This window comes from Manacus candei, unplaced genomic scaffold (assembly GCF_025592945.1).
Source record: "Manacus candei isolate 608988 ecotype Guabito, Panama unplaced genomic scaffold, ASM2559294v1 h1tg000091l, whole genome shotgun sequence".
Taxonomy (NCBI): Eukaryota; Metazoa; Chordata; class Aves; order Passeriformes; family Pipridae; genus Manacus; species Manacus candei.
Window position 1 is genome coordinate 254,353 of NW_026138139.1, and position 23,616 is coordinate 277,968.

The 23,616-nt window shown below is 48.7% G+C and overlaps 1 protein-coding gene across 5 annotated transcripts in view; it reads left to right on the forward strand.

The window, feature by feature from the left end:
• The first annotated feature begins 919 nt into the window (after positions 1-919).
• B3GALT5 (beta-1,3-galactosyltransferase 5) overlaps positions 920-23,616 on the forward strand; it is a 33,221-nt gene continuing 10,524 nt past the window's right edge. The window contains exon 1 of one of the 5 annotated variants that reach the window (XM_051768013.1): positions 920-1,024. The gene's annotated coding sequence lies outside the window, so the exon portion shown is untranslated. The other 4 variants (XM_051768010.1, XM_051768009.1, XM_051768008.1 and 1 more) reach the window with 4 other exon arrangements.

Genomic DNA, 23,616 nt, shown 5'->3' on the forward strand with positions numbered 1-23,616 from the left:
AAGACTCTTCAATTTGGAGAGGGAGCCAAGTTACAAAAATAATAAAGGCAGTGCACAGGATGAATGCAGAGCTTTGAGTCAAGAAGTCCTGCAACAGCATAATAAAAATGAGTAGACACAATGAAATTAGTAGATCAGCTCAAAAGAGATAAGAGAGAGTGTGGGGAGTCAGGAAATTCCAGAATTAGTTGTCACAGGATGTTATAGAGACTGAAAATGTCAATGAGTCCAGGAAGGTATTGAGCAGTGGTAGGAACAGGAGGCTTGTAAGTGGATCCTACAGCCACCAATATCCCTAATCCAATAAATTGTGGGGGCAGGAGGGTTTGAACACATCAGCCTTGTTGTCCCTAAATAGCTTTGCCCGTTTCCATTTCAAAGGCTGATAACCAGGTTGGGTGAGCCACTGATCTGACCATTCCTTGTGTTCCTGCAGGTGACTCCTCTTCCTGGGGAAAATGTTCCCAAATCAGGGTGCCTGACATTGCTGCAGTGGTTTGGAGGAACAGGCTGGACTTTTGGGAGCGTGGTAGACAATATGAACACAGAACTGTCAATCACCCTGGAAGTGTGGTAAACCCAGTGTTTGTTGTGCAACAGCTGGCATGTCCATGGTACTCTTGATGTATCCATGGGCTGCATGAGCTTCCCATGACTGATGAACCATGGGCTCCACTTTTCCCCCATAAAAAAGAGCCAGAGGGCACTCGGCACATCAGGCAGGGCCACAGGCTTTGGGCTTGAAACAAACCCCAGCACGCCTCACCTCGTATATTCAGGTGTTGTTAAGGCAGAAGTACAGCCACCATTTTCTCCAGAGGGTATAATCTGGAAAGGCTGGGAGGGAATGTGAGGAATGCTAAGCCTCCCATGTGGGAGTGACGCTCTCCCCTGGTGACTGAGGTGCTCGGTGTGTGGTGGAGCAGCCGGACAGCGGATGGTCCAGCTCCCAGAGCGGCTCCTTGGGGCATCCCTTGGGATCAGCATGTGCTGTTCAGCCCTTCTGCCAGAGGAAAAGGAGGCTGTGAGTATGCAAAGGATAAACTGGGAGCTGCTGCTCGGTGATTTGAGCCACGATGTTAATTCTGCTTACATAAGCTTAATACTTTCTGCAGTAATTTAGTGCGACTGGGCAAAGAATTAAGTCTTTTCTATCTACAGCTGAATGAAAATCAGGAGAACAAATTTGTGGGCTGTTGGCTTAAATGCATTTGGAAACATAGTGTCTGCATTTTGATATCATTCCTATTTTACTGGGAGAAAGCAACTGCAGCTGGTTAACATGGTGCTCCCAGTACATGGCATTTCTTAGGAATCCATGGATGCAAAATCACTCCAGTGCACCCCAGTTAAACACAAACTGCTTTTTAACTTGGTGACACTTCGGTATGCAAAGCATTTTCCTTGGATGATTGATGCTAGAAACTTCCAGTATATTGAAACAAGCTAAAATTAGAAAGGCTTCGAGCTATCCTTCCTACAGATCCATATATGTCATAGGATGTGGCTGTTGGCACTTTGGAATGATTGATTGTCAAGTTTAACAGGCTGCTGAGGCTTAAAAGAAGTGATTTCAAGTTTCATGGCCAAGCAACTAAGTAGATTGGGTTAGTCAATTGTTTGTTTTCTAGGGAAAATGAATATTAGGAGTTTCATTGTGTTGCTGAGAGTAAAGGGTTTGGAATAGCAGATCCAGAAGGCAACTTAGGCTATGCTGTCCCTTGGATGAGAGCACCTTGGAGCCAACAAATTGTGTAAGAGGTTTTCTCCTAAGAAAACTTGAAGTGAAATTCATTGGAGAGAAATTAAAGTGTTCAGTAGCTTTGCCAGGGCAGCACCAGCCCCCTGCCAAGTGTTTCTGGCCACCTTTCAGCCACCACATCTCTTCACCCACCTTCCAAGCAATAAAACTTGCTCATAGTCTTCTGCTTAGTGTGAGAATATCAGCGTTAAAGGAGATAAATCTGTTTATCTGCACCCTTTGATGACTTCAGGGGGCTGGAAATACGCTTGACAAACGATCTGGGAAGCTGAAAATTCAAGCTGGCAATTTGTTCAGAAAGCAGATTGGAAGTTTTAGGTTTGATGTCAAATATCCTGAGGGATGCTTGTTGTTCCTGTCATTACCAAGCAGAAAGCACAGAGGGGGAGCAACAAATCTCAGCTGAGACTCATCTTAGTGAGTTTAGCTCATTAATTTAGCTCCTGGGAAAGTAACTCACTGGTTACTCGAGGTGCAGAGTTGGGATGACACAGCCACCACCACAAATCAAGGGCAGCAGAGTCCAGGTTAGATGTGGAGGAGCTGCTGCACATTCCCCTGCTTCAGAACACGCCAGCCATGGGCTTGCACATGGCAATGATGTGCTGTCACTGAATATTTTGGATCATTTAGCTTGGGAAAGACCCTTAAGATCACTGAGTCCAACTGCAAACACTGCCAATCCCACCTGTAAACCCTGTCCTGAAGAGCCACCTCTACACATCTGCTAAACACCTCCAGGGATAAAACCAGGAAGGAATTGTAGAGTCCTTATCTCAAAGAGACAAAGGATGAATCCCTGAGAACACCTGGAACTGCTCTAGTGGCCACAGTTTCTTCTGGGCACAATGCCTTTCTGTTTGAGGATGTTTGATCTGGGAGGGATAACTCTGTCACCAGGTTTGAGGGAAGCTGAGTTTTGACACCAGTTCATCCAAACCCATTTTTGACCACAGATTACTCAGTTAACTTCCTTGCACCTTACTTTTCCCGTGAAAGTGAGAAATACTTGAGGGAATGAAATCAAAGTATGAATGCACTGATTGGAATATGAAAGTGTAACTGCACCTTCTTCCTTTGATGAGGTTATTTGCTTCTGAGTGGCCCATTCCACTCGAAAAATGATAACTTTTCCCCCATCATGTTGATATCTGACAGCTATCAAACCCACCTTCTCCTTCACATTATATCTTCACTGATGTCCCACCCAACTCTCCTACTAAGGCTGAGAAAATGGTCACCTTTCCCTCATTGTTGCTCACTGGACTAGATCAGATTTGCACTTGCAAGAAAAGCCTCTTTGGGGATTCCTCTCAGAAAATATCATCTGTGTCTCTCCATTCTCTGAGAGCTTAACAAGCATTTCTCTACACCCACCTGTGTCACAAGCTGTCCTCCAAAATATGTAAATGTTTGTAGTTGTTTGATCAAAGTCAGATTCACAGGACTTACACATTTACTAAGCAACACGTTTACTACACAATATATTCTCCAGTGAAAGGATGAGAGGAAACATCCTTAAGTTGTTCCAGGGGCGGCTCAGATTAAATACTGAAATTTTTTTTCCTTGCAACAGTGGTCAGGCATTGGATTAAGTGTCCCAGGGAGGTGGTGAAGTCACCATCTCTGTAAGGGTTCAAGAGGCACCTGGATGTGGCCCTCAGGAACATGGATTAGGGGTGATTGTGGTGGTGCTGGGTGAGGGTGGGACTGGATGATCCTCAAGGTCTTTTCCAGCCTCGATGATTCTGGTATTCTGTGACATTTTGAAGCAGAACAGAATTTAACTGCATTTCCTCCTTCATTGAAAAAGTTTAGAGCCTATTTCTGAAATTGCAGAGGCTCCTTCTCAATGTGTGTAGGGAAGGATGTCACACAGAGTGCCTTCCTACCACTAGCTGGGATTTTGCTGAGAGGTGTGGAAAAAAGCTGTTTGCATCTCTACTTTTTCAGCAGTGCAATCCCTCAGGAAAATGTAGCCCCAGAAAAAGAAGCCTGGAGGCAGAAAACAATGCAAGAACCTAGAAGAGCTTTTTTTAGTTTCATTTTTTGTACCGTGTCCAGTTCTGGGCCCCTCAAAACAGGAAAGACATTGAGGGGCTGGAGCGTGTGCAGGGAAGGGAACGGAGCTGGGAAGGGGCTGGAGTAGCAGGAGGGGCTGAGGGAGTTGGGGGGGCTCAGCCTGGAGAAAAGGAGGCTCAGGGGGGACCTTCTGGCTCTGCAACCCCCTGACAGGAGGGGGGAGCCGGGGGGGGTCGGGCTCTGCTCCCAGAGAAAAAGGGACAGGCCCTGCTATTGCCAGCCTCAGCCTTCACAATCCCATTACCCTGAGCAAATTGTCCTACAGTTTGCCAGGCAGCACCAAGCACATGATCTGCCTGCCTTCCTGCTGCCCACATCCTGTGAGTTTCCCTTGCCTCACCTTCCCTTCCCTTCCCTTCCCTTCCCTTCCCTTCCCTTCCCTTCCCTTCCCTTCCCTTCCCTTCCCTTCCCTTCCCTTCCCTTCCCTTCCCTTCCCTTCCCTTCCCTTCCCTTCCCTTCCCTTCCCTTCCCTTCCCTTCCCTTCCCTTCCCTTCCCTTCCCTTCCCTTCCCTTCCCAGCGGTTCAGGGGGACGGGAATGGGGGTTGCAGTCAGTTGTTGTTTCTGCTGCTGCTCAGGGAGAGGAGTTGGAGCCCTTCCCCTGCTCCAGTGGGGTCCTTCCCATGGGAGACAGTCCTTGATGGACCTCTCTGGTGTGAGTCCATCCCTCGGGCAGCAGCTCTTCCCAACCTGCTGTCCCGTGGGTCACTCCTCCATGGGGTCAGTCCCTCAGGAATGAGCTGTACCCATGTGGGTCCCCCACAGGGGCCACAAGTCCTACCCGGGAAAAACCTGCTCCAGCCTGGGCTTCCCTCTCCAGGGGCTGCAGGTCTCTGGCAGGACCCTGCTCCATCCTGGGCCTCCCACGGGTCACAGTCTCCTTCATGCATCCACCTGCTCCAGCACGGGCTCCTCCAAGGGCTGCAGGGGGGTCTCTGCACCCTGATGGTCCCCCATGGGCTGCAGGGCCTCAACTCCAGCGCCTGGAGCACCTCCTGCCCCTCCTTCTGCACTGACCTTGGTGTCTACTTTGTTGTTCCCATGTTCCCACTCCTCTCTTCCTTTGCTGGAATTCTTTCTGTGCAATAACCTTCTGTTCTTAAATCTGTTATCCCAGAGGTGTTACTGTCACTCCTGATTGGCTTGGCCTTGGCCAGTGGCAGGAATTCCATCTTGGAGCCAGCTGGCATTGGCTCCACGGGACAGGGGAAGCTTCTGGCAGCTTCTAACAGAAGCCACCTCTGTAGCCCCCCTACTACAAAAACCCAGCCACAGAAACCCACTCCACTTCCCCCTCCCCTCCATTCCCTTCCCCTCCACTCCTCTCTCCTCTCCTCCCTTCCCCTCCCCCCCTCCTTTCCTTACTTTTCTTTTCATATTTTATTTTAACAAAAGAGAACCCCCTCCACAACAGGCTCCAAAGAAATAAAGAGAACAGTTGCCTTCTCTTCCAGGATCCCTCTGGCCAGGGAGATCACAGTTTCAGCACATCAGTGCAGTGATTCCCAGCAGTCAGTGATGGAGCAGGAATTTTGGCTTTCTGTGGGCTCCAGTACTTTTCCATAAACGTTAGAGTATTGTTGGATTTTAATGATTAATATTGGTTGCATCCCACTCAAGTGGGCCGAGTACTGGCATCTGTGTGCTCTTAATCACATAAATCACAAAAAGAAAATTACATTCAGCTTCTGGTCAGCCCTGGGCTGGTTTCAGGGCAGTTGCCACTGTGGCTCATCCAGAGACAAATGAGGAAGCAGCTCTTGGAGGACCTTGAAGGCTTGGGTGGCCAAAATCTGGGTGTGGAGTCACCCAGCTGTGCTGACTGTGGCAGGGGGGTGATGTATCACCCAGCTAGGCACCTCCACCTGATCCCCAGCACTGGGAGAGGGGAAGGGGATCAGCAGGGACGTGCCCAGGGAAGACCTCCAAGGGTGGGTCCTGGGGACTGTGTTTAACCAGCAGCCCCAGCACAGGATGTGTGTTTGAACTGGCATGGAGTTTAGGAGCATTGCCAGCACGGAGCAAAAAGCATCCCAGAAAGAAATGACTGATCCCAAAGTACAGATGTCAGATAAAATCTGGTGGTATGGAGTCCCAGCATCGTGTGCTTTGGAGGGAATAAGAATTTCTGCTAGAAACTGGGGTCCTTTCCCCCTAGGACTGGCACAGGAGGAGGAAAGGCTTGTGTGCACAGGTTTTTCTCCAAGCCATGGGGAGCTGTAATGTGAGGCAGGCATGGCTCTGATGAGTGGATGTGCTAAGGAGTTATTTTCAGAAGCAAAGGGAATACCAAGTCACATGGCAATGCACTGCCCTGGCACCTCCTTTGGAGCAGGTACTGTGCAGTGTTTGACTCCTGATCAAAAAGGAGAGATCAGGGAAAAGCTGTTGCAGTTATTCAGGTCTTGCACTGTCCAGGTTATGAGAGGAAGCAACAGGACCTTGTTTGGGGTAGTGCAGCATGATTTCCAGATTTCCAAATTTGGGATTCACAAAAATGGTGAATAATAAAAGTTGTTTTGTACTCAGGACTAGAGAAAACATAAAGCTGGAGAAGGAACTCAGTCCAGAGGAAGGGGAAATAATGGCCCTTCAGCGGATGCCCACCAGACATCTTACAGTACGTGGAAAATAAAGCAAGGAGAGACAGCACATACTGGATATACAGGACCTGGGAATGCCTGTAGTATATTAGAGGCACCTGAAGAGAGTGAGTTCAACCAGTGCTGTATGTCCTTAGCAAAGTATTCTGCACTCCTGTTCTTACCAGTCTGTTTTTTACCCGTAGTGACCATTCCCTGACTGTTACTATTCCTAATACCAGCACCAATCTCTTCTCTAAGTGACTCATGCTGAAAACACAGGTATTTTGGTGCATGGTGTCTTCAGGGTGCCTGTTGGAGTCTTGTCTGCTGCTCCTGAAGCATCACAAGAGCCTGGCAGACACTCGATCCCGGCGGCGCCAGCGGGCGGGACTCGGGAACGCGCCGGGATAATCCCCTGGGAGGTGACAGAGCCTCTTTGGGTTACAGACAAGTCCACCCCACAGTCACCCACGGGTTGAGTCCCAGTCCCAAAGGCTGGCAGCAGGACTTTGCAACATGCCATGGATGAAGGTCAGGGACTCCTAAAGGGTGGCCTGTCAGGTTGTATTTTTTGTTTCCAAACCAGACACTGAGCCGACGGCAGAAGTGCTTCTTCCTGGCTGGGTCCCATCACCCCTGGACTCAAAATCCTGACCCAGGAGGAAAGAAGCAGCTCCAGGGGTGATAGTTGCCATGTCCCTTTCCCAGCCTCCTGCACTAAAACAGCGAGTGCCTCTCCCAGCGTAAGGCCATCCTCTGCTCACCAGCAAAAAGTCCTTGGCACCTGCTGTAAACCAAGGTTTTATGATAATTTTAGTCCATTTTACCCACTCACGGGGTGGAATGGGAAGGAAAACAGCTCCTGTGTCACCTGTTGGAGTTCTGTGCTGTCACATGTGTGTATGGAAGGAAGCAGCTTTGGAACTGTGCTGGCAATATATGACCTGGCCATGTGCACTTGGAGCTCAGAAGGCAAATGGTATCCTTGTGCTGGGCTGATTCCACAGTGTGGGCAGAGGTGAGGGGGGATTCTGCCTCTCTGCCCCCTCAGGACAGAACCCACTTGCAGAGCTGCCTCCAGCCCTGGGGAACAGCCCAGCAAGGACATGGAGCTGCTGGAGAGAGTCCAGAGGAGGCACCAAGATGATCAGAGGGCTGGAGCAGCTCTGCTGGGAGGAAAGGCTGGGAGAGCTGGGATTGTTCAGCCTGGAGAAGAGAAGCTTTGGGGTAACCTAATCATGGCCTTCCAGGGCCTGAAGGAGCTGATAAGAAACCTGGAGAGAGACTATTTGCAAGGGCCTGGAGTGACAGGACAAGGGGGAATGGCTTTGAATTGACAGAGAGCAGGGTTAGATGGGATATTAGGAAGGAATTGTTGGCTGTGAGGGTGGTGAGGCCCTGACCCAGGTTGCCCAGAGAAGCTGTGGCTACCCCTGGATCCCTGGAAGTGTCCAAGGCCAGGTTGGATGGGGCTTGGAGCAACCTGGGCTGGTGGAAGGTGTCCCTGCCCATGGCAGGGGGTTGGAACTGGATGATCTTTAATGTCCCTTCCACTCTAAACCATCCTGTGATTCTATGTTTCTCCACCAGTGTACCACGACACGAAGAGGTGACTGATCAGACAGATGCTTCACTCTGGAGCAGTGACTTGTCCCTTATGTTTGATTAAGCCTTTGCAGAGCAAACAGCTTCTTCAGGATGGGGCCAGGGGGTCATGGCCATTTGCTCTTCCATGACCTGGAAGGTGGCAGGGATGGGTTACACTCCCTGAGCCCCCTGAGCCCTCACCAGATGCTGCCACTGAGGGGATCAGTTCCTAATACCTCATACTCTGCTACTGGAAAATCACTTGTGAGCTGTGTAAACTCTCCCTGACTCAGTGAGATGAGCAAAGGCAGAGGTTTGGTAAGACACCATACTTGTTAACACATTAAAACCCCAACCTCACTGGCACACCAGTTAGGTGGTGATGAAGGTGTCATGGCAGAAGAAATTGTCTGCAAAAGATGATCCCAAGGAAGTGGGGAGGCTTTTGTCTCTCAATGACATAACTCAGAGAAGACAAAGAACCCCAACTGTTGCTTTATGGGCAAAAATAATTACTCCAGCAGATTTTTTCTGTGAGTTGGATGAGCTTTTTGTATAAGGCATCACTTAAGAAGTTTGATTAAAATAAGAAAAGTTTCACAAAAGCAAAGCTCAATGACCTCCTCAAATTTTGCCTGAAATTTTTTTAAAGGAATTATTTCCTGTCTGTCTTTGTGTACAAGGGCTCAGAGAAACCCTCTGTGGCAGGATGATGCCAAAATGGGAACTTCTGACCAAAAAAGAGTGGGAGAGGTTTAGTCTGTGGGGTATTTCCACACCCCTCTGGGAGATCTGGGGGGAGCAGAGCTGGCTGTGAGAGCTGCCAAATCCAGCCCCATTGCACTTCTGCAGCTCAGCAAGGACAGAGGACCATCCCTGGGGAATCTGGGATTCCCTGAGCCCACTGGCTGCTCTGAGCCAGTCTGAAGGAGCTGCCCTGCCCTGCCCACCACCCCCAGCTAAGTCTTTGTGCTTCTGGATGCAAAGCTGAGCCCAGCACTGGTGAATGACTGTGTCTGCTTTTGTTTCTGCCTGAATCATAAAGCAGCTGATCTGTGCTTGCCATGGTACCATCATTTAGAGAGAAATTATCTCTGAGATTCAACTGTCTGTTGGCCTGGTGGCTGTACCCTGATCCCAAACCTCACTGGGGTTGCCCTGAGCCCTTACCCTGACTGTCTTGGTTTTGTGTCTGGCTATAACACATGAAAGTTTGCTGCCTAACATGTATTTTAAGTGGAAAACTTTGATTGCTTAAAGTTTTGGTGGTTTTATGTTTGAATCCTGATACTGACTGAATGCCAAGGAGCAGGGGGTTGATTTAGTGGGTGAGAGGAAACAAGAGCAGGTACATCTGCTGCTCGTCTGTGTTTTACTGCCCTGTATGAAAGATTAATGAGCTTTGAACCTCTGGTCAGCCACTTTTCCTGGCCTGACTCACACTAAAGAGGAGCTTGTGGGGGTGCTGACACCCCCGTGTCTGGGTGAGCACAGCATTCCTTGATCTGGGATGGATCAGGGGTTTGTTCTCTTGGAAAAAGGGAGGGGTTGAGAGGAGGGATGTAAACTGGAGATAAGGTAAAATGCTTATAAGTGGAACCAGTTTTAATACCTGCAAATTTGTTGGGGCTCTTTTAAATATCCTTTTCACAAAATCACAGAATCACCAGTGTTGAAAGAGACCTTCAAAATCATCCGGTCCCACCCTCAACCCAGAACTAACACAATCACCCCTAAATCACATCCCCAAGGGCCACATCCAGATGCCCTTGGAACAGTTCCAGAGATGGTGACCCCACCACCTCCCTGGGACACTTATTGCAAATCCTGACCACCTCCAGTGAAGGCACCTGCTCCGAACTTCCCCATGAGCAACTTGTGGATTCCTGTTACCCTCCCACGTGAAAATGCTTTTTCCTGATTAAAGAAGGCTAAAGATGTTTCTGGAGAGACCTGAGCTCTGTGGTTGCCATCAGGCAGAGCCAAAGTCATGGCTGCTGAAGGGGATGGGGAGCAAAGAGCTCCTTGAATGCTGAGTCCAGTTCTGGGCCCTCATGGAAGAGAGACCTGGAGGGGCTGGAGCGTGTGCAGGGAAGGGAACGGAGCTGGGGAAGGGGCTGGAGCAGCAGGAGGGGCTGAGGGAGCTGGGGGGGCTCAGCCTGGAGAAAAGGAGGCTCAGGGGGGACCTTCTGGCTCTGCAACCCCCTGACAGGAGGGGGGAGCCGGGGGGGGTCGGGCTCTGCTGCCAGGGAACAAGGGACAGGAGGAGAGGGAACGGCCTCCAGCTGTGCCAGGGGAGGGTCAGGTTGGACAGGAGGAGGAATTTCCTGCTGGAAAGGGTGGTGAGGCCTTGGCAGGGGCTGCCCAGGGAGGTTTGGAGTGCCCAGCCCTGGAGGTGTCCCAGGAAGGCCTGGCCGTGGCACTCAGTGCTCTGGGCTGGGGGACAAGGTGGGCACAGGGTGAACTTGATGAGCTTTTCCAACCTAAATGATTCTGGGATTCTGTGTTTTAACAGCAGGTGGAGGACACACCAAGGGCACCTGTTGGCACCAGGGGCTTCAGTGCTGCAGCCCCCAGAGGTTCTGTTGGATCTGCCTCACACCCCTTGCTCCACAGGCTGGCTCCTCATCCATATTTTCCCTGCCTTACATGCCAGACAAACTCTCATGTAGGAGATTTCAAGTGGCTTGAGCACCTGATATATCATAGGGAAGATAGACATTCTCCTGAAAAAAAAAAGCTCTCTCAAAATCCCAACATGAAAAAAAAGGACATTTTTTAATGTATAAATATTTAAAGGGCATTGATAAATATTTGTGGAGCCAGTGGTTTTACTCAGTTAACAAAATCTTTGCAAACAATACTCTGAAGGAACAGAAAATAATGTAGTAGGGCAGGGCTGCAGGCAGGTGGATGGAGGGCTGTGCTGATAAACAAGCTTTCCTTAAAAAAAATAGTGTAAAATTGTTATGATTTTATTTGAGATGCTGACATGGTAATACATTATAGATCAGCTGCAGGTTTTTAAGAAATAAATGTCCAACGAATGGCCTTTCTTTTTCTTTTGTGAAATTCTCCTTGGAATTCATCTTGAAACCAAGTGGAAAAGAGGAATGATGTCAAAAAAACCTACTTCGTGTCTGTTGAGGAGAACTTTTTTTGCATTTCCAAACTCTTGGAAGGTAATGGAGCACCACATTTCCTTTGCATCCCATTTTATACCATGGGGTGCAGCCACACTGGGCATCACGTCCCCATCCCTTGCCCTGGTCCTCACTGGCCATGCAGAGTGGCCCCTGGGCTTAATTCTTGCTGGCAAACCTGAGTGGGTGACTCCAGATCTCTCCTTTGGTGATGCTTTGAGGAAAAGCACCCTGCAAGTGTTCTAGAAACAAGTTGGAAACGTTTCAGGAACTATTTGCCCTCTGAGAAATACTGGTGTTTCTTCAAAATGCAGAGAAGAGACAAAAAGACGAGAACACAATCCTTTGATTTTTTTTTTAAATTTGTTTTTAACCCAAATGACCTTCAGCTTTCCTCTTGACAAGCCCTTGTTTTGAACCAGAACAAAATTATGCTATTTGGACACCTTCCCCTTGGCTTTCACTCTCTTGCTGGCCCAGAACAGGAACATGCTGGTACTAAATTTTTTAAAAAAAAGCACATTAAACTCAGCAGCTCAGATGGATCCATTTGTCAGAGCCATAACTGAGTGAACAAGTTTTTGGCAATTCAATCAAGCTCCATCAGAACCTTCATCTCCAACTCTGCACCAGATAACTGTGCTCAGATCAATCAGTGCTGGGAAAACATTTGCAGACAGATGAGGCTGGAAGGGAAGGAGTGGGAGTTCTGTTAAACCTGGGCCTCAATCATTGTTTCCTGGGAATCACATCCTTGTCTGGGTGTTGTCCTTCCCTCAGGAGGCGAGGAGAGGTGAGTTCTGTCCCCGTGGGGAGGCTGCAGATTCTCCACCCCCAGTGAGGAGTCCCAGGCAGCCCCTGCTCCAAGCTGAGCCTACAACCAGCATCCCCATGTCCAGGCTCCATCCTCCTGTCCTGCACAGCTCCAGGGGGACTCCTGCCCATCCCCTGGGCTTTTCATGGCCCCTCACTGCTGGCAGGGACAAAACAACACGGTGCTGGGAAGGGAGGAGAAAGACACGTGTTAGGAATCCACCTTTCCGTGAGCTGATGTGCCCCGGGAGCCCCTGTCTGGATTCTTGTGCCAGAGGGGGATAATGAGAGGCTTGGGGTGGGATGGCTGAGGTTGGGGCTGGAAGGCAGGGAGCTGAGCCACAACCCCTGGGGCAGCATGAAAGCCAGTCCTCTGTGCCTGCCTCAGCCATTCCCTGCCCCAGGCCATGGGCTGGGTGGAAAAATCCCTCCCTGGAGGGAAATGAGGGCAAGTGAGTGGGACACACACTTCATGGCTGTGCACTCATTGTGACACAGTGCTTTGTCTTTCTTTTCCCTTTTCTGTTTCTTTTAAGTTTTCTGTTTCTTATTAGTTTTCTTTTTTTTTTCTTTTTCCTTTTCCTTTTTCTTTTCCTTTTTCTTTTTCTTTTTCTTTTCCTTTTTCTTTTCCTTTTCCTTTTCTTTTCCTTTTTCTTTTTCTTTTCCTTTTCCTTTTCTTTTCCTTTTTCTTTTTCTTTTCCTTTTCCTTTCCCTTTCCTTTTTTTCTTTTTCTTTTTCTTTTTCTTTTTCTTTTTCTTTTTCTTTTTCTTTTTCTTTTTCTTTTTCTTTTTCTTTTTCTTTTTCTTTTTCTTTTTCTTTTTCTTTTTCTTTTTCTTTTTCTTTTCCTTTTTCTTTTCCTTTTCCTTTTTCTTTTTCTTTTCCTTTTCCTTTCCCTTTCCTTTTTTTCTTTTTCTTTTTCTTTTTCTTTTTCTTTTTCTTTTCCTTTTTCTTTTTCTTTTCCTTTTCCTTTCCCTTTCCTTTTTTTCTTTTTCTTTTTCTTTTTCTTTTTCTTTTTCTTTTCTTTTTCTTTTTCTTTTTCTTTTTCTTTTTCTTTTTCTTTTTCTTTTTCTTTTTCTTTTTCTTTTTCTTTTTCTTTTTCTTTTTATCTTTTTTTTCTCTTTTTCTTCCTCTTTTTCTTATTTTCTCTTTTCCTTTTCCTTCAAAATGGGAGACAAGGCAAAGAGACACAAACACACAAAAAGCCTCCACATACTTCCAGTTAATTGTGCAGTGGGCAGGGGCCAAAAAAACCCCTGCTTTCCTTATTCCTGCAGGCAGAATCCCTGGAGCATGTGATTTGATTATCATCACTGTCCTGAGGCCATGCCCAGGGCCTGCTGTGAGAGAGGACACTTCTGGGGGGCTCAGGGGTCACTGTTTCCAAGGGCAGACATGGTGACCCCCAGTTGTGTCCAACCCCTGTCCCTCCAGACCCCTCCTCACAGGGATGTGCCAAATGCTCCTTCCAGGAGAGGTCCAAAACGCCACAGGCAGTGAGGGGGAGGCTGTGCTGCACCTTCCTGATGTCCCCAGTATTTCAGAGCCTGCACTATTTATTTAAATAAGCCACAGGTCTCAGTTAAAGCCCAAATGGCTCCAAACCTAATCCCCAGATGCAACAGGAGGGATGTGGGAGGGTTCAGTGGCACTTGAGAGCACCAGCAGGATGCTTTTGTCCAGGGTGCTCTGCTCAAGGAAGGACGTGGAAGTGATGGGAAGAGTTAACAGGACCCAGGCCCTGGAAAACAGCCCAGAAAATGGGGTGTAACAGGCTCAGATCCCTCAGCCAAGCCAGGGGGGACTCAGGGTGAGCTCTAAGTCACTGTTGAGGCCAAACCTTTGAGCCCTGGCCAGTCCTGAGGCTGGTGGGCATGGGGATGACCATGGCTGAAACCACAGCACTGTGGTGCCAGCCCTGAGTCCACCCTTGGAAGGCAGGGAGGGATAAAATCCACGTGGAGCCAGGGTTCATCTTGCTCTTGTGGTGCTGAGATGGCTTTGGCATCTTCAGAAAGAATATTAGAAGAAATACTCCTTCCCTGTGAGGGTGAAGAGGTTACCCAGAGAAGATGTGGATGCCCCTGGATCCCTGGAAGTGTCCAAGGCCAGGTTGGAGCAACCTGGGCTACTGGAAGGTGTCCCTGCCCATGGCAGGGGGTTGGACTTGGATGATCTTTGAAGTCCCTTCCAACCCAAATCATTCTCTGATTCTGTGACCTTATCAATGCACACAAATACCCCCAGGGCAGGTGCCAAAAGGATGGGGCCAAACTTTTCAGTGGTGCCCAGTGACAGGACAAGGGGGAACGGGCAAAAGCTGCAAGGCAGGAAGCTCCATGGGAATACGAAGGAAAACTTCCCTGTGAGGGTGGCAAAGCACTGGAAGAGGCTCCCCAGAGAGGCTGTGGAGTCTCCTTCTCTGGAGATATTCAAAACCTGCCTGGACAGGATTCTGCCAGCATGAAAAACCCTTCTGTGCTCTGAGAGATTAAAGGAGGACAAGAGGCAGCCCCAGGAGCACTGATCACAGGAGGCAGCTGTGGGGAAGGGCACTCAGCACTGGCTGCCCACTTACTTCATTAACTGCTGATGCTGAGAGGAATTTAAGCCTTGTTGGCACAAGTTGTTGTAGAACTTCACATATTTTGATCTAATTAGGTGAGCACAATTCCAACCCTCCCCCTGGCAGGGGTGCTGTTATATAAATCGAGCTTCACGTGTCGTGGGGTACCTGGTGTGTCTAATTTAGCAATTTGTTTGCCAAAAGTGTGGTTTTAGAATCATCATGGAATGCTTTGGGTTGGAAGGGACCTTAAAGATCATCCAGTGCCACCCCTTGCCATGGGCAGGGACACCTTCCACTAGATCTGGGTGCTCAGAGCCCCCTCCAACCTGGCCTTGGACACTTCCAGGGATCCAGGGGCAGCCACAGCTTCTCTGGGCAACAATCATCACTTTTGCATGTCTAGAATTATAATACTGTAAATCTGAGGGTAGAAACCATTTTGCTGCCTTACAAGCAGATTTTATTGGTAACAATTTTCCTCATATTAGTTTAACCTGCACTTCTGTCAGTGCCTTTTTATCTTAAACTGTGTCCATTGAAGGGCAGTTATTTCAACAAAACTCCCCCTCCTGCCTGAAATAAACCTGTGTGGAATCTCTGCAGAAAACTCTTGAAAAGTTCTTTGTGAAAATTCAATTTAATATTGGATTAAACTTGAAACTCCCAATGCAGTGAGGTAAGGAAGCTGCTCAAACATCCCATACCTACACTGAGTAGCTGCCTGTAGATCACTGACCCTCTTCAGCTGCAAGAGCTGCTCTGCCTCCTGCCCTGTCTTATCAGCACAAGTGTTCAGAGGAGCCCAAGGACAGAGCTCCCCTGCACATTTCTCACAGTGGTACCAAACAAACCACATCAAACCCAAACCCCAGCCAAGCAATGGCATCCTGAGAGGGGTGTTTGCAGCCTGACCTTATCTCTGCCTCCCTCGTGCTCAAAATATTAACTGTCCCTTAGCGAGGCCAAGTCCAAGCAGATGCCAGAGGAGGTGACATTATAGAGCCACCAGGGATCAGAGACAATACAGAGCCACCAACGCAACCAGAGTTTCAAGCTGCTGGTTTTCTCCTTGAATAGGGAAGGAGAGACGTGGATGGGGGTGCCTGAGTTTGGGGGTGAGTCCAGCTTGGAAGGTGGAAATACGTCTTGGTTCAAGTAGAGTTTTAAGTCCTATGAGGAGCTGAGGGAGCTGGGGGGGCTCAGCCTGGAGAAAAGGAGGCTCAGGGGGGACCTTCTGGCTCTGCAACCCCCTGACAGGAGGGGGGAGCCGGGGGGGGTCGGGCTCTGCTGCCAGGGAACAAGGGACAAGAGGAGAGGGAACGGCCTCCAGCTGTGCCAGGGGAGGCTCAGCTTGGACATCAGGAGACATTTGTTGCTGGAAAGGGTGGTCAGGCATTGGCAGGGGCTGCCCAGGGAGGTTTGGAGTGCCCATCCCTGGAGGTGTCCCAGGAAGGCCTGGCCGTGGCACTCAGTGCTCTGGGCTGGGGGACAAGGTGGGGATGGGGCACAAGGTGGATCCATGGGCTGGGAGGGCTTTTCCAACCTAAATGATTCCATGATTCTGTCAGTATCCTGCTCCATGAGCCCCACCTCCTCCTCAGCAGCTGAGCAGCATCCATGGTCTCTTTTTTTTAAAAATTTGATCTGGCCTCTTTTGATGACTAAGGGAACAGGAAGATTACAGTTAAAGTACATAATTTTCATTTGATGTGACAGGTTAAAGCTATGTGCATTTAGAGCAGGCTTAGATTATTTTAGTTCAATTACAACACTGATTTAGGCCCTGACTCACTCTTTGAGGCCTGACTTCACGTAGACATATGTTGGCTTAAATTTACTGCTAATGAAATACAGGCATATATGTACATTACTCTGCTTAAATGCTTTGCTGGTGTAGGGGTGGACTCACACAGCAAACACAACCCTGCATCAAAGGCTTAGAGAAGTAGATTGTGCTTGGTTTTGCTTCCCCCCCCCCCCCCCCAGCATAAAGATATCCCAGAGTTTATTTTCCTCCCTCTCGTGCCCCTCCCAGACATTGCCCTGTGTAATCTCCCAGCTCAGTGTGTGCTTTGCAGAGTGAGGTCCTGCCAGGGACTGAATGCCCTCAAGTCTCCCTGGCCCTGCTGGCAGCTGGGCAGGGTAAAAGCCCTGGAGAATCAAAGTGCTAAAACTCACAGAGCAAGCTGGGAGCAGGAACCTGCCCCTGGCCCGGCTGGAGGGACTGGAAACAGGCTTTAATAGGGATTGGTAGTGGATTCTGCCCCTCTGCTGTGCTCTGGTGAGACCCCACCAGCAGTGCTGCCTCCAGCTATGGGGTCCTCAACACGGGAAGGATGTGGAGCTGTGGGAGTGAGTCCAGGGGAGGCCACGAAGGTGATCAGAGGGATGGAGCATCTCTCCTGTGAAAGCAGGCTGAGGGAGCTGGAGGTAAAAGAGGCTTCAGGGAGACCTTTGAGCCCCTTCAAGTACCTAAATGGGTTACAAGAGAGCTGGAGAGGGACTTCTCCCAAGGGCCTGGAGGGATAGCACAAGGGGGAGTGGCCTTAAGCTGAAGTAGGGAAGGGTTAGATTAGATATGAAGGAGAAATTGTTCACTGTGAGGGTGGGGAGGCCCTGGCCCAGGTTGCCCAGAGAAGCTGTGGCTGCCCCTGGATCCCTGGAAGTGTCCAAGGCCAGGTGGGAGGGGGCTTGGAGCAACCTGGGACAGTGGAAGGTGTCCCTGCCCATGGCAGGGGGGTGGAACTGGATGATCTTTAAGGTCCCTTCCAACCCAAACCATTGTATGATTCTCATTTTAGGTCTGCCCTGATGGCAGCCAGTGAACAATGTGATGTGGGCAAAGGCAAGAGCCCCAGCCCTCTGTTGTTTTCACATTTTCCATGGGAAAATATCCCTTTTCCAGGTGGAGAGCAGGTAATTTGCTTGCAGAAGCTTTTGTATGACCGGTACCTGTTGGACTTTGTAGGTCAGACTCTGACAAAGAAAGTTTTAGCAGTTTCCCAAAATTAAAGGAAAGGTTTTTTTAGGAACTCGGAGCACAAAAGAGAGTCATGCACCCAGAGGGAGGCACAGGCACTCGAGGTGCCTTAGCTAATGCTTCCTCACTAGAGGAAACTAAAGCTACCTGGGCATGTTTTTTATAGTAATAATAATAAAAATAATAAAAATAATAAAAATAATAAAAATAATAAAAATAATAAAAATAAAAGACAACCCCACAAGCTTTTTGGAGCAGTTCTCTCTGCAGCAAACCTGGAAGTGGATCTGCACCTCTCTTCTCACTTGTATTTATCCTGTGAAGTTCAAGCAAACAGCATTTTTTGTGTCTCCTTAACTACATGTATCCATCCCCAGCCTTGGAGTGCAGGGGGAGGAGAAGGGGAGCTGCCAGCAGCTCCCAGTGATTGATTTGTCTCTTGTTGTGGGTTTTTTGTTTGTTTTTTTTGTTGTTGTTTTGTTTTGTGGTTTTGTTTGTTTGGTTTTTGTGGGTTTGTTGTTTGTTTGGGGGTTTTTTGTTTGTTTGGGGTCTTTTTCACGCTGTGCTGAAACAACTTGTTTCAAAAATGACAACAACAAATCCAAGGGAATATTCCTTGCTAAAAATTCAAGCTCCCCCGAATTGCCAGTGGGTATTTCGATAGGAAATGGGCTGTTTTATCCATAACACTTATTTGGAAAGTGATCTTTTCAGCTCGAGCTTGCAGCCCTTGGAAGAGAAACGTATTTTCCCCGAAGCCATTTGCTGCAATAATTGTTGCCGTGTGAAAGTGTCACTGTTGCTGTCACGGGGGACAGTTTGCGTGTGCACAAAGGTGGAAGTGCTGCAATTCCCCACTTCATAGAATCATAGAATCAGCTGGGTTGGAAAGGACCTCCGAGATCATCAAGTCCAACCCTTGATCCAACCCCACTGTGGTTCCCAGCCCATGGCACTGATGCCACATCCAGTCTGTCCTTAAACACCTCCAGGGATGGAGAATCCACCCCCTCCCTGGGCAGCCCATTCCAATGGCTGAGCACCCTCTCTGCAAAGAAATTCTTCCTAATATCCAACCTAAACCTCCCCTGGCAGAACTTGAGACCCAGCCCTCTTGTCTTGCTGATGGTTGCCTGGGAAAAGAGACCAATCCCCCCTGGCTCCCCCCTCCTGTCAGGGAGTTGCAGAGTGAGGAGGTCTCCCCTGAGCCTCCTCTTCTCCAGGTTGAACAGCCCCAGCTCCCTCAGCCTCTCCTCAAGAGGCTTCTTGCTCCAAGAAGTATTGGAAGTGGTCGTGGAAATGGATCGGAGGTCTTTCCCGGACTTGGACCAGCCCTAAAGCAAAGGCTTGACTAATCCCGGGGCTGAGGGCTGTGCCGAGCCCAAGCAGCGCGGGGTCAGGGGTTGAGCAAACACAGGGATCCAAGGAGAGGGGGAATGCGTGGGGACCGAGGGGTTTGCAGTGTTCGCTCCCCTCCGCCCTTTTCGCCGGGTTGTCATTCCTCATCAGGGAAAATCCCGTCGGCCGCTCCGAGGGCGCCTCAGTGCCGGCTTTTTAGCGGAGAGGGGGGTTTCTCTCCCACCGTGCAAATCCAGGCGGGATCGCCGCTAATTGGGAGCGCGGGGCCGAACTTTCCCAGCGCTGGGAAGGGCTGGAGCTGCCCTGACACGCTTCCCAGCTCCGCGCCTCGCAGGCCGCTGCCTTCTCCCCCCCTTCCCATCCCAAATATCCAAAATAAAACCGTGGGCAGCGAACTCCTGACCTTCCCTTCCCCGCCGATGGAGCCGCAGCGGGACCGCCGGTCTGTCACCTACGGGAGAGAGGGAGGGAAGCAGGGAGAGGGAGGGAGGGAGGGAGAGAGGGAGGGGGGGAGGGAGAGAGGGAAGAGGCAGGCGGGGAGTTCAGGTTACCGCATCGCCGCCTTCCCTCGCTCCTGGCTCGGGAGACACCGCCGGCGATGGACCCCTCGCTCGGGATGGGGCACCGGGGGACACCTCACCGGCGGTAGCCGGCGATCCCGGTGGGAGGAGGAGCCCATCGCCCTCCCGCTGCACGGCCAGAGCCCGGGGGATGCTCTGCAGGAGCCCGAGGTGAGGAGGTGCCTCTTCCTTCCCGTAGCTCCGGCTCCAGGTAGGACCCGGGACAGGCGATCCCGCTCATCCACGGACGCGCCCCTGGACCAGACTCACCCACTTCGCAAAACACGCCCAGCGCGGCGGATGGGTTGGGAGAGAGATAAGGAGGGTTGGGAGTGAGATAAGAAGGGGCAGCAGGTGTAACACTGCTTGGAAGATCGGGATCCAAGCCCAGAGTTCCCTATCCAGGGACGTCCCTCTCCCGAGCCGAGCAGTGCGTGCAAAGTTCATCCCCTGGTAAGACGGGCAATGATTGGCACGAGGGGTAGAACGATTTGATGGTGAGAAGGTACGAGTAAGTAAAAATAATCCAGATTTATCGTATGTTTTACACGGGGAAAACGTTTTGGCAGGACATGTAAAGCCCAGGATCAGTCGGGACAAGTACAGGGCAAATGTTGTCCTCGCTGTCCTGCTGAGAGCTTGGATAAAATGCTCCAAAGGAGGAAGATCCACGAGGTACAGGTAAGTAATTAAAAAAGCAGCCACTGGGCCTGATCCTGCCAAGATTGCTGTGTTTGATCAGCACTTTTAAAGCCAAGGAGTCATCGAGAAAGGATTTGCCAGCAGGAGGGACATAGAGTTGGATTTCTGTTCCTTTGCTTTCTGCCTTAGCCCCGTTAATCAAATGAGGAGCTGGGCACTGTCCCTCCCAGTCAGCGTTTGGCACAGGGCTGGAGCAGTGAGGGGACCCTGGATGGCTGTCCCAGGCTCTCTCTGCCCTGAGTGAGAGCCCTGTGGTGCCCAGGAACATTTTCCTCCAAAAGTACTGGATTGTTTCTTTAACAGGCACATAAATGCAAAGCCTTAATTCAACTGTTACATGGACAGCAGAGTGTAAAGTTCCAAACACCTAAAACCGATTGTGCCAAGAGGCAGCATGAAACAAAAAGGCACAGAAGAGCACTGGGCTCACCTGCTCCATGAAGGTGCTCCCACACCTTAAAAGGGGGGAAAAAAACCATCTGAAAGGGAAGATCCTAACAGGTCCTCATCCTACAGCAGGGCTGAGCAGCACTCAAAGATTTAGAAGTGACTTTGGAATATCTTTATTGCTAATTTTCCCCATTTTGAATGGGGATTTTTTTTGTACATTCTGCATAGTTATCACTTCTCTGCAGTGCTCTCTTACTTCTTCATGTATCTTGAGTCTGTTTCCAAGGGAGAAGAGTGAGATTCTCATTCTATCTGAAATACTATTTTCAGGGAATTTTGTTCTCTTTCCTATTAAGATGAGACAAACAACATGCAGTGCTACTTGTAAACGAGGGTGCAAGAAATAACTTCTTTTGGGGACACTGGCACATGGATACAATTTTTGAAGAATGGTGCTTCTGTAAACTCAGAATAACTGGACTTTTGGAGTCCTGGCATTGACAGCAAGAGCCTAAAGAAGAAATTTCCTGGTTGCTTTTTTTATAAAGATGAGAGGGTGGGTGTGAGTGGGATTTTATTCCTGTTCAGCACAATGAACCACACGGGTTTATGTGGGGTCAGGTTGCTCTGATTCATCCTCTTGTGGACAATTGCTTATCTGTGGTGAGATCTGGAGTTAGAGCAAGTAGAATCTGGAATATAGCAAGTAGAATAGTAATTGGAGGAAAATTGCTGATTCATGAGGCAATTCTCAAATAAGTTAAATATGCCCATCAGCATCAGCAACAAAGGGAAAATGGGGGTACCATAGAAATAGAGGGAGCATTAGAAGAAGAGGGTCTATTAGCATTGAAGACAAGTCCAGAAAGGGATGTTTGGTTCACATCAGGTGAAGGAAGGACAGAGGCAGGAGAAGAAAGCTTTTAGACTGAATGTTTAGAAAAAATTACTACTGAGATGAGGAAAGGTCCTTCTGGGAGAACAAGGAGGGAGTGCCCCAGGGGTGCTGCTGTTTTCTCTGCCTGTGAGGGAGGATGCCCTTTGCTGGCTGCCTGCCAGCTGGGTTTGGATCACCTGTGGAAGTGGATTAAGTTAAAACTGTCTAAATATGCCCCCAAAAAGGTCAAAAAGCACCTGCACTGGGGCTGGACTGTAATGGTTGTCCCGTACAGTGTCTCCACATTGATGGTTTGAACTCTGCAGCATCTTTCTCCATCCTGGAGAAAAGGGCTCTGACCTTATTAACTACTACCCAAACTGACATTTGGGTGGGTGTTTTAGGGCCAGGATTCATCCAGAGAATTTTCCAGGCTGCTTGGGAAAGCCAATTGATGTTTTAAAATAGAAGTAAGCTTTCCTGACTTGGCTAAAGTCCCTGGAAATACATTTCTTTTTTACTCCTCAGATGCAGCACTTCTTTCCTGTGACATTACCAGAGCAGCTACACCTCCTGCCAAACTTTTTTTTGGCTGGTTTTGAGGGCAAAATTGCATTTTGGTCTGAGGATGCTTTTTGGCTTTTCCAAAAACAAATGTTACAAGCCGGTCATGGTTGGGTGGATGAGTTCAAGGTGCATTAAGAGCTAATGATGATTTTTTTAATAGAGAGGAAGATGCATCCTCTGGTTAAAAAGATCCCTGTGCCACCAAACCTTCCCTCTTGCCATGGTCTTTATTCTCCTTTAGGCATCAGCCATCTGGGTTGTCTCAGAGGCAGAACCCAGAGGCCACGTGGGGTTGCATCCATTTAGGAATGGGAATCTCCACACCTTGAGGTGACACTTCGGTGTCTGAACTGATGAGACCCGCAGACATTTATTCTTTCCTGGTGAGAATAAAGATGCACCTCATTAATGGGTGGTTGCTGCCTGCAAAGCTGCTCCTGTGCCTGTGCCTGGGCTCTGGGAGGGCTGCCCTGCTGAGGCTGTGTTTATACAATATGCTGGGGCTGTGGTTAACCACCAGCACACCACCATCTGTGGCACAGAAAACATGATTCACAGGAGGAAACAGTGGGAACTTGCCTTTGAGGGGGTAAGGTTAAGGAGTAACAGCAGGTCAGGTGGCTCCTCTGAAAACTGTCTCATGATGGAAGGGCATGGAGGTGAAACTTCCAGGGACTCTTACTCAGTTTACTGAATTTTAACCAATTTATATTATAATGTCTCTTTTTTGGAACATGTTTTTTTCTTTGATTGCTGCAAAAAAATGTTTCTTTCCTTCTTATTATAACTGTACCAGTGTTCAGGCTGCACTGCCCATACTACTAAGAATACACTGGTGTGCACATATCTGCATATATCTCATAATTTATATATGTATGTATTTCACTGGGATTAATATTAATCTAGAATTCTATTAATCTAGAATTTAACATATCATTCTATTATTTTTTCTCTGGAAAATTCAAAACTTGACTCATTTCTACTCTTCATCTTTTTTCTTTTAATCATCTTTTATTCTTGCCTTATTAAAACCCAAAAAGGTAAATAAAACCAGGCCAACGTTTTACAGAGAAGATTCAATCTGCTGTTGGAGTCACAGGGTCAATCAGCTAAATGGGTATTAGTAACATAATGACAGAACATAAACCAGGCAACGTGGTAGGATTTGAAAATCCATAACAGTAATTCTCCTTTTCTATTTGTTGTCTAATTGATGGCTTAGGGTTTGGAAATGGGAACTCCTGCTCTGGGTCTGTGACAGCTCCCTGGCCATAAAACATTGTGGCCCTTCTGGAGAGCCAGAGGTTTATTTTAAGCATGAAAAGCCCCTCTCTCCACACACACACCCCACCAAGGCAAGCCTGGGGAGAAACTGGGAAAGCTAAACCCTCACTGCAGCAGCACTGCAAAAATAAAATGACAAAAAAACCCTAAAAAATAATCAAGACCAAAAAAAAAAAAAAAAGAAAAAAAAAGGGAAAAAAAAGAAAGGGAAAAAAACCAACCAGGGAGAGGATTTGTCTGTAAATAACATGTTCAGCAACTCAAGTGATGGAAGCAGAGGAACAATATCTAGCTCTGTCTTGCTGATGGGCTGACAAGGAGAGGTTAGCGAGAGGTATCAGAGGGGAAAAGGTTTTCCATA